Here is a 13,489-nt window from a genome sequence, read left to right on the forward strand (position 1 = left end):
AATTTAATTAATAATAATTGGGCTAGAGGGAGTGTATAACACGAAGGGATGGAGTAATCGGGTTTCCTTTTTGATGTGCTTTGGGAAGTGAGGTGGCTGCTTTGTCAAACGAACAATCACATCCATAAATGTTACTTACTATTCAACAATTAAAGACGATGCACCTATGAGACTATTATACATGTCTTGCAATAAACTTTGAAAGGAAAAAAAAAAAGCAGTGTGATGGCGGAGCAACACCAATCCCCAAAAGCCCACTATTCACCTCAGCAAACAGAGGCTGGATTAGTCCGTTGGACAATTTTGACCTAGAAGTATGGCATTCCTATGATTTCTTTGGCTTTTATTTGGACTATCATCTATGCTTCTCAGTGAGGAATACATTGAACAAATATCATCAGCTAGAATCTTTAAGCTGTGTGAGTTTTGTGGTTTTCATCGTTTGCATTTAACTTCCCAAAAATGTACGAGACTAGAATTGATTGATCACATCCATCCTCCCGACGATATGGGAGGTGAGTGTTACTTTGAAATTGTTGCTCCATATGTCCAACATTTAAAGACATCAGGGTAATTCTATGGTGTGGGAATTAGGCTTGGGGACCTCTCGTCTTTGATCCACGCTGATCTTACTTACCACTCATCTGACTACCGTAGATTAGATGATGTAATTGACAAAATCACGGTGAAAGATCACTTGACAAGAGTAGCTTGTGCTAATGAGCTAATCATCTCATCCTTGCATATCGAGGTCAATTTACTCACCATGTCTTTTTATGCAACCATAAAATAACTAAAACCATTTTAGTGATTGTTACAATTTCTCACTTTTAGGACATGAAGTAACACACAAAGTATGTAAAAGAATATAGAATTAAAATAAGAGATTTTACACAACAGTTAAATACATACCATACTATATAGTAAATCATACACTAAATTGCACGAGAGTAAAACTAGAGAAGTGTATAAATTGTTGTTCTGATACTTAAATGAATCCACGTCTATCTTTTGTATAGATGATTTCCATGTTGATGTTGCAAAAAGAAGGAGTTTCATAACCGTTGTTGGAGTGCAAACGATTGACGATAAATTCTTTGTTGAACAAATACACCTCCCTTGGCATCGTCAGACTCTTAGTCTAGAGAATTTGACAATTCTTCCTATAGTGGTACGTATTCATGTTTATTTCAACTGATTTAATGCTTCGAGATATACTTTTGTTTCATTTTCACTCATTTTATTCTTTTTCTTCATGTGTATGTTCCTTTTTGTATAGGGTTAAGCTTTTGATTAATTATATCCTGTTTTGTGGTTCTTTTGTATCCTTAGGATTGCTTTTTCAGGAATTACTGGTGTGAAGACATGGATGTGCTGGAAGACAACTACGAAAACATATTTGTAGGTTCTTCGCAGAATTTGAAAACCTTAAAGGTTATTTTACAGTGGAGTCCTGTTAATTGTAGTTTTGATGATTTGACAAACTCTGGGACCTTGTAAAGGGACCTGATCTCGATCTGATCCCGGGCGCAAATATACACACAACTGTCAGGCTGGAAAAAGTACAATTGGTTGGTGCACAGTCTCTAACCGTGGCAGAAGTGGCAGAAACCTCAGCCAATGGCATTGCCTCGAAGGTTGTGACTATTCCTATTAAAGATTATGACCAATAGTCATAACCTTAGTTTTTGCAACTTGAAAACTCTTAAGAACTCTTGCAAAGTCTATTACTTAAGAGAAGAATCATTCTCAAGACAAACTTAAACCTGATAGAGTTGCAATCTTAGTGGTCTTAGGATTATTTCTTCTGTACTTAAACTGTAAATCTGTTCCAACATCTATAAAAGATTCAGATAGTTCATTTGGTGAAAAAGTCTAAATTAGTTGAGTCCAACTGATTTAGTGGGCATCCTTGTGTGTTGCTTAGTAAAAGTCTAAGTCATCCGAAGCGTGGGGGTTTAGTGGGCAACCTGTGTGTTGCTTAGTCAAATCCTAAGTTGTCTAGTGGTGATAGCTTAGCGGGCAGAGTAACATCTGCTTAGGCTCTTCAAGTAATAGAGTTATTACTTGGTCGTGAGATTAATAACTTTTTCTCACATTGGTTGTAACTGTTGTTCACTTTTGCTTAAGGAAGATTAGTGAAAATGGTTGAAAATCCTGTGCGACAGGTCGTGGTTTTACTCCCTTGAGCAAGGAGGTTTCCATGTAAACTGTTTGTGTTGTGTTCTTGTTATTTTTTACTCTTCGTTCTTAAATTTGTTTGAGTCAAGGGACCTAGTCCGTTGACTGATAGTGGACGCACGTATTCTATCAATTGGTATCAGAGCGGGTGCTCTCTAGATGGTTCACCCCAAGAGAGAAGTTCCTGCATAAGAATGGTTGCTCCATTGAACCTAGAAGAAGGACAATCATCAACACGACCACCCCGCTTCAATGGCCAGTTCTATAGTTGGTGGAAAACAAGGATGCACGACGACTTAATGGCTGATGACAGTGAGCTATGGGACATAGTGTTGGATGGACCCTTCATCCCTACCACTGAAGTGAAGAATGGCGAAATAACCAAAATTGTTCCAAAGACTCAGCAACAGTACAACGAGGAAGACAGAAAGAAGATCGAGAAAAGCTACAAAGCTAAAAAGTTGCTAGTATGTGGTATTGGTGCTGAAGAGTACAATCGCATCTCTACGTGTGAGTCTGCAAAGGAAATCTGGGATTGTTTAAGGACTGCTTATGAGGGAACAGAGCAGGTGAATGAATCGAAGGTGGACATGCTGACCACTCAATATGAAAACTTCACCATGAAAGAAGGAGAGACCATTCATGAAATGCATACTAAACTCTCTTCCATAACCAATGAGCTACGAAGTCTGGGTGAGCCCATCAACACTAGTAAGCAAGTTAGGAAGGTTCTTCGAATTCTTCCTAAGTCCTGGGCAAGCAAAGTAGATGCTATTACTGAAGCCAAGGATTTGAAGGTTTTGACAATGGATGCTCTCATTGGAAACCTCAAGACCTATGAAATGAACATAAATCAGGACATCTCAAAGAAGGAAGCCAAGAAAGATAAGTCCTTAGTTCTCAAAATCACACCAGGTGAAACTTCAAGTGAAGAGGATGACATGGCCTATCTGACCAAGAGATTTCAGAAAATAGTGAGAAAGTATGGAGGGTTTAGAAAAGAAGGGAATCTTCGTAGGACTGTATCTGCTAGTGACATTTGTGACAAGTGTGGAAAGGCAGGTCACTTCATAAGAGACTGCTCAATGCTTAAAGCTGAAAACAAAGAGTATCAAAGACCTGGAGGTGAAAAAGATAAAAGGAGGGACCTGGTACCTGACAAGAATGCAAGAAAAGCTGCAACTGACTATGTTGTGAAGAAAACTCTTGCTGCTTGGGGGGACTCCTCAAGTGAGTCAGGAGAGTCAAGTACCCTGATGACACATCAATGCTGGCAGTTCAAGATGATGCTAACGTGTTTGATGGGTTGTTCGCCCTCATGGAAAATCAAATGACGAGGACTATGAAGATAAGGTAACTCTCATCGACATTAAACAAAACTTGAACTCTTATTCTGTTAGAGGGTTGAGGAATCTAGCAAATGTTTTGATTGAGTCTGTAATAGAGTTAACCACTGAAAAGGACTGTATGAACATTAATCTAGATATTCTTGGTGAAGAAAAGACAGTAACAATTGTTCACATATCGCTCATTTAGAAACATTTGACAGTTCTAAAAGCTGAAAATCTAGAACTTAAAAATCAACTGAGCATAATGATTGAGAAATTTGGGAAAATAAAAGGGAAGGCCACTAGTTTGCAAGCAACGCTAGAAGCAAATCTGAATACTGCTGAGACCAGACTTGCTCTAGCCTTAGAAAGAAATGATCAGATGGAGAGGGACCTGGTCCGTCTTAAAGAAGAACTTCAAACTTCATTAAAATAGACCAGTTCCACCAAACTGCTTTCTAACATCACCAGTCAAAGCAACTACAACAGAAAGGGATTGGGTAATTTGAACATTAATCCTCCTTACAATCTTCATAGTAAATATGTATCTGTTTCTGACAATTTACTGTGTCTTCACTGTGGTCGCAATGGCCATTTGAAACGGGATTGCCCTGGCCGAAAGGCCTTGCAAGAAAAAATTTCAGTATATTCTAGACAGAAAAAGGTTTAAAAAGGGGGACCTGCTCCCATGTCTAAGTCCTAGAACAAGAAGAAAACCAATTTGCCTCATTGGGCAAGAAAAATTCTTATTACGCCCATATCACCCTTTTGGGAACTCATATTAAAGTGGGTTCCCAAGTCTAACAAATAATCTCTGTTGCAGGTGAGTGAAGGAAGCAGAAGTCAGTGCTGGTTCATGGACAGTGGATGCTTAAAGCACATGACGGAAAACACCAAAAACTTCCTTTCACTCAAGGCACTTCAAGGCGGAGGTATCTCTTTTGGCGATGGAAAAAGAGGGTATATCCTTGGAGTTGGCAGGGTTGGAAAATCTCTTGAAAGCTCCATTGAAAATGTGTATTATGTGAGTGGGTTAAAGTACAGTCTTCTTAGTGTTTCTCAGATATGTGATAAGGGAAACGAAGTAAAGTTCACATCAGAAAATTGCATAGTCACCAGTATGTCTACCAGGAAGGTGATCTTAACGGCCAGAAGGCAGAAAAACATGTATGTGGCAACATTGGAAACAGTTCATGGAGACGATCAGACATGCCTAAGTGCTCAAAGTGCAAATGCCGACTTATAACATAGGAGACTAGGTCATGTGAGCTCGTCTTTACTGAACAAACTGGTTTCTAGGGACCTGGTCCGTGGCTTGCCAAAATTGAAATTCAGCTAGTGTGTGATGCATGTGTCAAAGGGAAGCAGACCAGATCCTCATTCAAACCAAAGAAGAAAGTAAGCTCTTCAAGAGTTCTTGAACTGATGCACATGGATCTATGTGGGCCTGTGAAAATCCAAAGTCGAAATGGAAAGAAGTATATTCTGGTGATAGTGGATGACTACTCAAGATTCACGTGGACTATGTTTCTCAAGTCAAAGTCAGAGACACCTGACGTGCTGATGATCTTCTTCAAACTGATCCAAACCAAGCTAAATTACTTGATTGCAGGGATCAGGTCTGACCATGGAACGAAATTCAAAATGTTAAGCTTGATGTTTTCTGTGCAGAAAATAGTATCAATCATAACTTCTCAACACACAAAACTCCTCAACAAAACAGTGTGGTGGAAAGAAAAAACAAAACTCTGGTTGATATCGCCAAAACCATGTTTATCGAGTCAAATCTACCTCAAAACTTCTGGGCTAAAGCAATCAACACTGCGTGTTATGTGACTAACAAGTGCTTGATCAAGTCTCTTCTGAACAAAACACCATATGAACTACTGAACAACAAGAAGCCCAAGCTCAGTTATCTAAGGACCTTTGGTTGAAAATGTTTTGTGTTGAACAATGGCAAGGATGATCTGGAAAAGTTTAATCCCAGAAGTGATGAAGGTGTGTTTGTTAGGTACTCATCCTCGAGCAAAGTTTACAGGGTTTTCAACAAAAGAACACTGTGTAATGAGGAAAGTGTTCATGTGGTCTTCGATGAAAGTGGTGATTTGAAGAGCTTGGATATGAAGGACGATGATGATCTTAACGAGCTATTCAAAATCCAAAACAATGAAGCTAACATGCCTGAAGCTGAAGGAAATCAAGATTCCAATAGCACTGATCCTGGTCCATCTGAGAAGATGAATGAAGATGTCCAGCCTACTAAGGGACCTGGTCCGTCTCATGATGCAAGTTAAGAAGAAAATCACTCTCCTGAGAATGATGACTCAGAAGAAGAAGAAGAAGAGACGAATCAGCCCCAATCTGTGGTATCTAGAAGCATAGTTCATCTTACCCCCTTGAGAATCTCATTTCCCCATTAAACTCTGGAATGCAAACCAGGTCCAAATCAAGAAATCTGGCTGCATTATCAACATTTATCTCCTCTATTGAGCCTAAGAATGTGAAAGAAGCCCTGAAAGATGTTGACTAGGTCAATTCAATGCAAGATGAGCTTCATCAGTTTGAGCGAAGCAATGTGTGGTACCTGGTCCCCAGACCTACTGACAGAACTATCATAGGGACCAGGTGGGTTTCCAGAAACAAGCTTGATGAAGGAGGTGTCATAACAAGAAACAAATCTAGACTGGTTGTTCAAGGGTACAATTAAGAGGAAGTAATCGACTATGATGAAACATTTGCCCCGGTTGCTCGGATGAAAGCTATCATAATTCTTATAGCTTTTGCAGCCTTCATGGGATTCAAGCTCTTTCAAATGGACATCAAAAGTGCCTTTTTAAATGGAGACCTGAGAAAGAGATGTATGTGAAACAGCCACCTGGATTTGAGAATGCTTACTTACCAAATCATGTGTTCAAACTGAACAAAGCCTTATATGGATTGAAACAAGCCCCTAGAGCTTGGTATGAAAGGTTGTCCAAATTCCTACTGAAGAATGGTTTTAAAAGGGGAAAGATAGATAACACCTTGTTTCTTATGAAGAGGGAACAAAAACTGCTAATCATCCAAGTGTATGTGGATGATATTATTTTTGGAGCCACCTCTAAACATTTGTGTGATGAATTTTCTACTCTAATGGGGAATGAATTCGAGATAAGCTTGATGGGCGAGCTGATTTTTTTCTTGGGCCTGCAGATAAAGCAAACATCAAGTGGTACCTCAATTTGTCAAGAGAAGTACACAAAGGAGTTGCTGAAGAAGTTTCACGTGGTGGACTCCAAACCTATTGATACCCCCATGGTGTACAAACTCAAAAATGGGAGTAAATGAGGCTGATCCATTAGTGAATCAAACCATGTATAGAGGAATTATTGGATCACTGTTGTATCTAACAGCTAGCAAACCTGACATTGTCTTCAGTGTAGGAATGTGTGCACGATTCCAAGCATGTCCCAGAGAATCACATCTTAAGGCGGCCAAGCGGATTCTGAGGTATCTAAAGAAGACAGGGGACCTGGTCCTGGAATGGCACATTTTCTTAGATCCTCACTCATCTCATGGGGTACTAAGAAACAGAATTCAGTAGCTCTCTCAACAGCCGAGGCAAAATATGTAGCTGCTACATCTTATTGTGCTCAACTATTATGGATCAAACAACAACTTGAGGATTTTGGAGTTCACATCCATATTATTCCTCTCATGTGTGACAATACCAGTACAGTCAATATGGGAAAGAATCCAGTTCAGCACAAAAGAACAAAGCACATTGATGTAAGACATCGCTTCTTGAGAGACAATGTAGAAAAGAGAAATATCAGCATGCAGTATTGCAGGACAGAAGATCAAACTGCAGATATCTTTACCAAAGCTCTCAGCAAGGATCAATTTGAGAGTAACAAGTTGAAGTTGGGAATGATGCATATGCACTGACCCAATCCCATCCAAAGGCAGTCAATCCGTGTTTTGGCTATGATCTGGAGTGCAAGTATCATTATTACTCATAATGTATTGTTTAAGTGAGATCAACTATGAACCTAATGCAAGTATACACTCATGAAAAAGAAAACACAAAAGCAAAGAATGGTCAGAACCATTTAGGAATCAAATCTCATATGTTGTTGAGGACTTGGTCCCTCTCAAGGTTAGCATCTCGTACATTTCTCTTAAACTGATTGAATGAGAACTATTGAGATCTCCACATGTCAGTCATCGGTCCTTCTGACCGTTGTCCCATCGCTTCAAATCCAAGCGACGCGTCTACTCAGGGACCTGACACGTCGTTTCAAGTTCTTTTTATAAGACTTTTCTTCACTCCATCTTTACTCATTTCAAATCTCTTTCTCTCTAAAAGCTTTCTGCCAAACCCTTTATTTCTCCTTCTATCTCACTTTTTCTCTGTCTCTCCCCATTTTTCTCTCTAACAAAATGTCTCAATCCCCACCTTCCCCAAAGAAATTGCTAGACTCACTAAATGAAATAAATCCAGTGGCATTTTACACATATCTCATCACTCTGTGGCCTTCCAAAATGACGACCATCTCTCCAGTTAACATTGGTGAAACCAGTCCTCTTAATACCCAGTCTTCCTTAGACCTTAATAACGAACTTGGTCCCTGTTCTGCCATGCTGTCCAACCTCTTATTTGAGGGAGACCTTCCCAAAAATAAATCATCTGAGTCAAACATTCTCGCAGCCAGTGAAAGCCTAGTCGTCGAAAGTCTAACCCAGATGAGAGGAGGGTTACTTAGTGAGGAAGGACAACAGTTGTGGACGATCTTCTTGGGGGTTCTCAACCAATGTTTGACCAAACTCATGAGTTTGGTGTGTACCCCTCGTCCTATTCTACTGACACTAACGAGGATAATCGTCCCTTTCGATGGATTGTTCAAAAGAAAATGGTCCCCATTTCCTCAAAAGGAAAGCAGAAGCTCACAAAGGAGACGCCTAAAAGAAGGTCATTTACTAGATCTGATTCAAAGAAACTGATGGGTGATGCTATGAAATCTAGTATAACAACGACTGCAGAAAGGCGCAAGAAAAGAAAACTGGGTAATGTACTCGTTGAGATACTCGAAACTGATGTGATGGATGTCTCGATTGAAGACTCTAAACATGAGTTTGTGGAAAAATGTTCTGAAGAAAATAGGGAAAAGCAAGTAAAGAAGCCTAGTAAGGGAAAAGAAACGTCTAAAACATCTGTGGCAAAAAGGGTTGTGTCCAAAAGGAGAAAGAACAAGAGGAAGAGAGAAACATCTCCTGTCATCCAACCTGTCTCTGGAACGGGACCTGGTCCCTTGGGAAATGAGAATGACCACAAAAAAAGCCAATAGTCAATTGTCAACAATTTACGTCTCCAGAAGGTTCTAAGAGGTCGAGTGTTTGACCCTGACATCATCACGAAGCATGGGATGAATTCTCTGTATGATCTCATGGAAATCCAGTCGTGGACTCACTTGTTCCAGACCAAATCACATGTCTTACATGAGGAAGAGGTACGAGAGTTTTACTATAACATTGAGTTTGAAGAGGACGGTAGCATAAACACCAGAGTAGGAGACAAACATTTGCATCTGACTGAGGACCTGCTGGGGCAGATACTGGAAGTACCGAGAGAAGGGACCAGGTTCGTCATTGGATACACTTTCACTTTGGAGTTTGTCAAAGAATGCTCTAAAATCCCTAACACACAACGTGCTGGGATTCAAAAGAAACTCATGAAAGGTGAGTACCAGCTGCTCTTTGAATTTGTCAACAAGGTACTTCTTCCTCGAATAAAAAAGCGCACTGTCGCTTCTGCCTCTGATCTGTTCATAATGGAGTCCCTTTGCAAGTTTGATCCCATAGATCTTCCAGCCCTTATGTTAGAGCACATGTACAAGGTTGTGGTTGAACGAAAGGGTAAACATGGCATGGGGTATGGCTACTTCTTAACCAAGGTGTTTCATCATCTGAACATACCAGTGGAAGCAGGTAAAATTAGAACTGCTAAACAATCTTTCACCCTCAGTACGCTGGTGGAATGTGAGTGTATAGAAGGAAAAGGAAATCCACTGAGCAAGGTATCTTAGTTGATAATGGAACAAGATCAGCTGAAACATGAGTTGGAAGAGATGATTGTGCGTGTGAGCAGTAGAGATGTTGAAATTGTTATTTTATAGGTTGCGGTGCTCAAGGCACAAACAGAGGGACCTGGTACTGCAGAAGTTAGAGAGCTGAGGAAACAGAATGAGATGCTCCTGGCCAAAATTGCTGCTCTTCAAGAGAAAGCAATCAAGGATAATGACGAAGCAAACAATAGACTCACTCTTATCATCAAGTCCCTTTCCCATCAGCTTCATTCCTCATAGTCATCTCCTGTGTCTTTATTTTTGTGTGGATAGTGTCCAGGGTTCTCATATTCAGTTTAATTTAAATGTATTGTATGCTGACGTTTATGCTATGAAGTTGATTCTTGTTTTGTTGTGACTCATTTATGTCTCTTCCTATTTTTTCGACTCATGATGTTGGTGCCTTTGGTTGTGATCTTGCTTAACAAACTTACTTGTTATGTTGGTTTATTGCACTTCTTTTTTATGATGTCAAAAAGGGGAATCATTGGGTGTTCAGGTTGGTAGAAGGGATTTCATTGGGTGCTCAGGTCGGTAGAAGGGTCTTCTATTGGCCTATTGGTCTTGTGTCTTGTTGACAAGGGGAAGAAATGAAGAAATTGTAGGCACTTTGTGTATAGTTTGTCGTCATCAAAAAAGGAGGAAATGTTAATTGTAGTTTTGATGATTTGACAAACTCCGGGACCTTATAAAGGGACCTGATCTCGATCTGATCCTGAGCGCAAATATACACACAACTGCCAGGCTGGAAAAGGTACAATTGGTTGGTGCACAGTCTCCAACTGTGGCAGAAGTAGCAGAAACCTCAGCCAATGGCATTGCCTCGAAGGTTGTGACTATTCCTATTAAAGATTATGACCAATAGTCATAACCTTAGTTTTTGCAACTTGAAAACTCTTAAGAACTCTTGCAAAGGCTATTACTTAAGAGAAGAATCATTCTCAAGACAAACTTGAATCTGATAGAGCTGCAAGCTTAGTGGTCTTAGGATTATTTCTTCTGTACTTAAACTGTAAATCTGTTCCTACATCTATAAAGGATTCATATAGTTCATTTGGTGAAAAAGTCTAAATTAGTTGAGTCCAACTAATTTAGTGGGCAGCTTTGTGTGTTGCTTGGTAAAAGTCTAAGTCATCCGGAGCGTGGTGGTTTAGTGGGCAACCTGTGTGTTGCTTAGTTAAATCCTAAGTTGTCTAGTGGTGATAGCTCAGTGGGCAGAGTAACATCTGCTTAGGCTCTTCAAGTAATAGAGTTATTACTTGGTCGTGAGATTAATAACTTTTTCTCACATTGGTTGTAACTGTTGTTCATTTTTGCTTAAGGAAGATTAGTGAAAACGGTTGAAAATCCTGTGCGATAGGTCGTGGTTTTACTCCTTTGAGCAAGGAGGTTTCCACGTAAACTGCTTATGTTGTGTTCTTGTTATTTTTTACTCTTCGTTCTTAAATTTGTTTGAGTCAAGGGACCTGGTCCGTTGACTGATAGTGGACACACGTATTCTATCAAGTCCTTTCATAGAGGATGAAATGACAGAACTAACTGAACTGATGAAGTGTTTGCTTGAGCATGCAAAATATCTGGAGAAACTGATTATAGTGGGAGAGAACAGTGGTTGTTCAAAAGTGATACAAAGTTTGTTAGCTCTTCCCAGAGTTTCTAATACTATTGTTGTTGTTTCCTTGAAATCGGTTGCTGGTGTTGAGTATTGAGTAGAATTTGTTTATATTCATCTCATTTGTTTCCCACAATATTTTGTTCACTTATAATGAGTTTCTTTAGTAACGTTTTAACGAGATACATTATTTATTAATGAATATTTATGGTTATGAATACATTTAATTGTGGATGTCCATTATTACTCCACAACTTACCAGTAGTTTACAAGTATTCTTACTAAACCCACTGTTCCATTTACTTTCCTTTTTATACAAACATAAATAAAAAGATCATTTTACTAATTCGCTCCTTAATTTTATTTTTTTTGGGAATTATTATATAAGTAAATGTGAAGACTTTCAAAAAGAATTAATTGTAAGGGTAATTTAGGAAAAAATTAATTAATGTTTTTTTGATTGGTAAGGTGATCATAATATGTGACGACTATTTTTAGTAAGATAATCAACTAATGTGAGACTGAGAGAGTACCAAGTAACAAGTAGCTTTGCAAACATGTTCTAATTACAGCTAACCTTGTAAGTTACTTATGGTCTTATGAGTCAAAAGTTACAATTGATTGTCTCAAATTACTTCAATGGTGTACGTGAGTTGCTTCAATGGTGGGAGGAGCGTGAAAATAATAACGAAGAAAGCGTGAAAGATTACATTTCTATTTTTGGTAAAACAAGCAAGAATCCTAAACAAACTTGTATAATTAATTTAATGTCCAAGTTACCATATAATACTCTTTTTATTATTTTTATTTAAATATCAACAATATCTGAATATATTAAGAAGAAAAAAAATAAGTATTTCTAAAAAATAAGGTGACTATGTAATTTTCTCATCCATCATCGGTGGATAATAGTTAAACTCTAAATATAAATGAGAGGGAGTGTATAACAATAAATGTGGCTATCATTTTGAAATAGGCGAAATGACCTGAGAGACCCCTTGTATTTGCAGTGGCAAAGCCACATATAGTCGAAGTTCTGGCTCCGCCATTGTGTATGTGGCTTTGTTTGTAAGTTGGACCCTTGTACTTACGACTTTGTAACTAAACCCTTAAGTTTATTGAAACACAATATTTTAAATTCCTTTCTCGTCTGATGTGTGTGCGTGTATTGTACTCATTTTACACATGAAATTTCATGTCACCTTTTATTGACACATTATTATTATTATTATTATTAGTTATTATTATTATTATTATTATTATTATTATTATTATGGGTCAAAACTATTCGAAATAGATATTTTCAATTTCAAAAATTATTTTCTACTCTAGTAAAAATAAAAGATATTTCTTAAAAATATTTTTCATTCATAAAACACAAAAAATCTTTTCTAGAAAATATTTTCTACTCATCAATCAAACATGGAAAAAAATCAAAAATTTATTTATTTTCGAGGAAAATATTTTCTAGGAAATCATTTTCCTTCCTACCAAACACACCCTAAGAGAGTCTGGCAATGCACTAATCCAATCAATTCCAATTTCTGCCTCAATCTCGCCTGGGATTGGTCTTGCTCCCCCATCACATCACACTTATTTTTTCCTTTCAATCAGGCGCTCTTTTCAAGCATCGTCTCACTTAATTAACTCCAACTGTTGAACAGAAACATACATATATCTTTGTTAGACAAACAAGCGATTCCATCTCATGTTAGATTTTTCATCTCTCTAGGACTCCATTATAACTTCAAATCTCTCTAGGACTCCGTATATATATCTTTCACTTTTGTCATTTTAAACTCACATATACCTTTACTGTCACAAATTTGGTTTACATATACCCTTTAGGTCCTTACTCAGTTATTGTTATCAAAGTTCTACCCTTACAAAAGTGATAAAACTAATTTCAAATTAATTTTTTTGATTCTAAGTTTTTTTAAAACTCATGTATTTGATTTTTCACACATAAATTATTTTTTGAATTCTTTAATTATTATTATTTGAGTTTCTTATTCTTATTTTATTTTTTTCTTTCAATCTTTAGTGTAAAAATAAGAGAAATAAAAAGAAACAAGTGTAAATGAAAAAAGAGAAAAGAAATTTAAAACTAATTTTCTATATTGTAATTTAGTTTTTATATCTGTAAAATAAATTTGGGGCATCTATAATAATTTTACAAGAAAATAATTAAATAAATAAATTTGACCATCAAATTAATAAATTCAAATTAGTCGTTGAATTAAAAGTAAAAAAAAAATGTGAGA

Source organism: Solanum verrucosum, unplaced genomic scaffold (genome assembly GCF_900185275.1).
Source record: "Solanum verrucosum unplaced genomic scaffold, falcon-dt-bn FXZP01000113.1, whole genome shotgun sequence".
Lineage (NCBI taxonomy): Eukaryota > Viridiplantae > Streptophyta > Magnoliopsida > Solanales > Solanaceae > Solanum > Solanum verrucosum.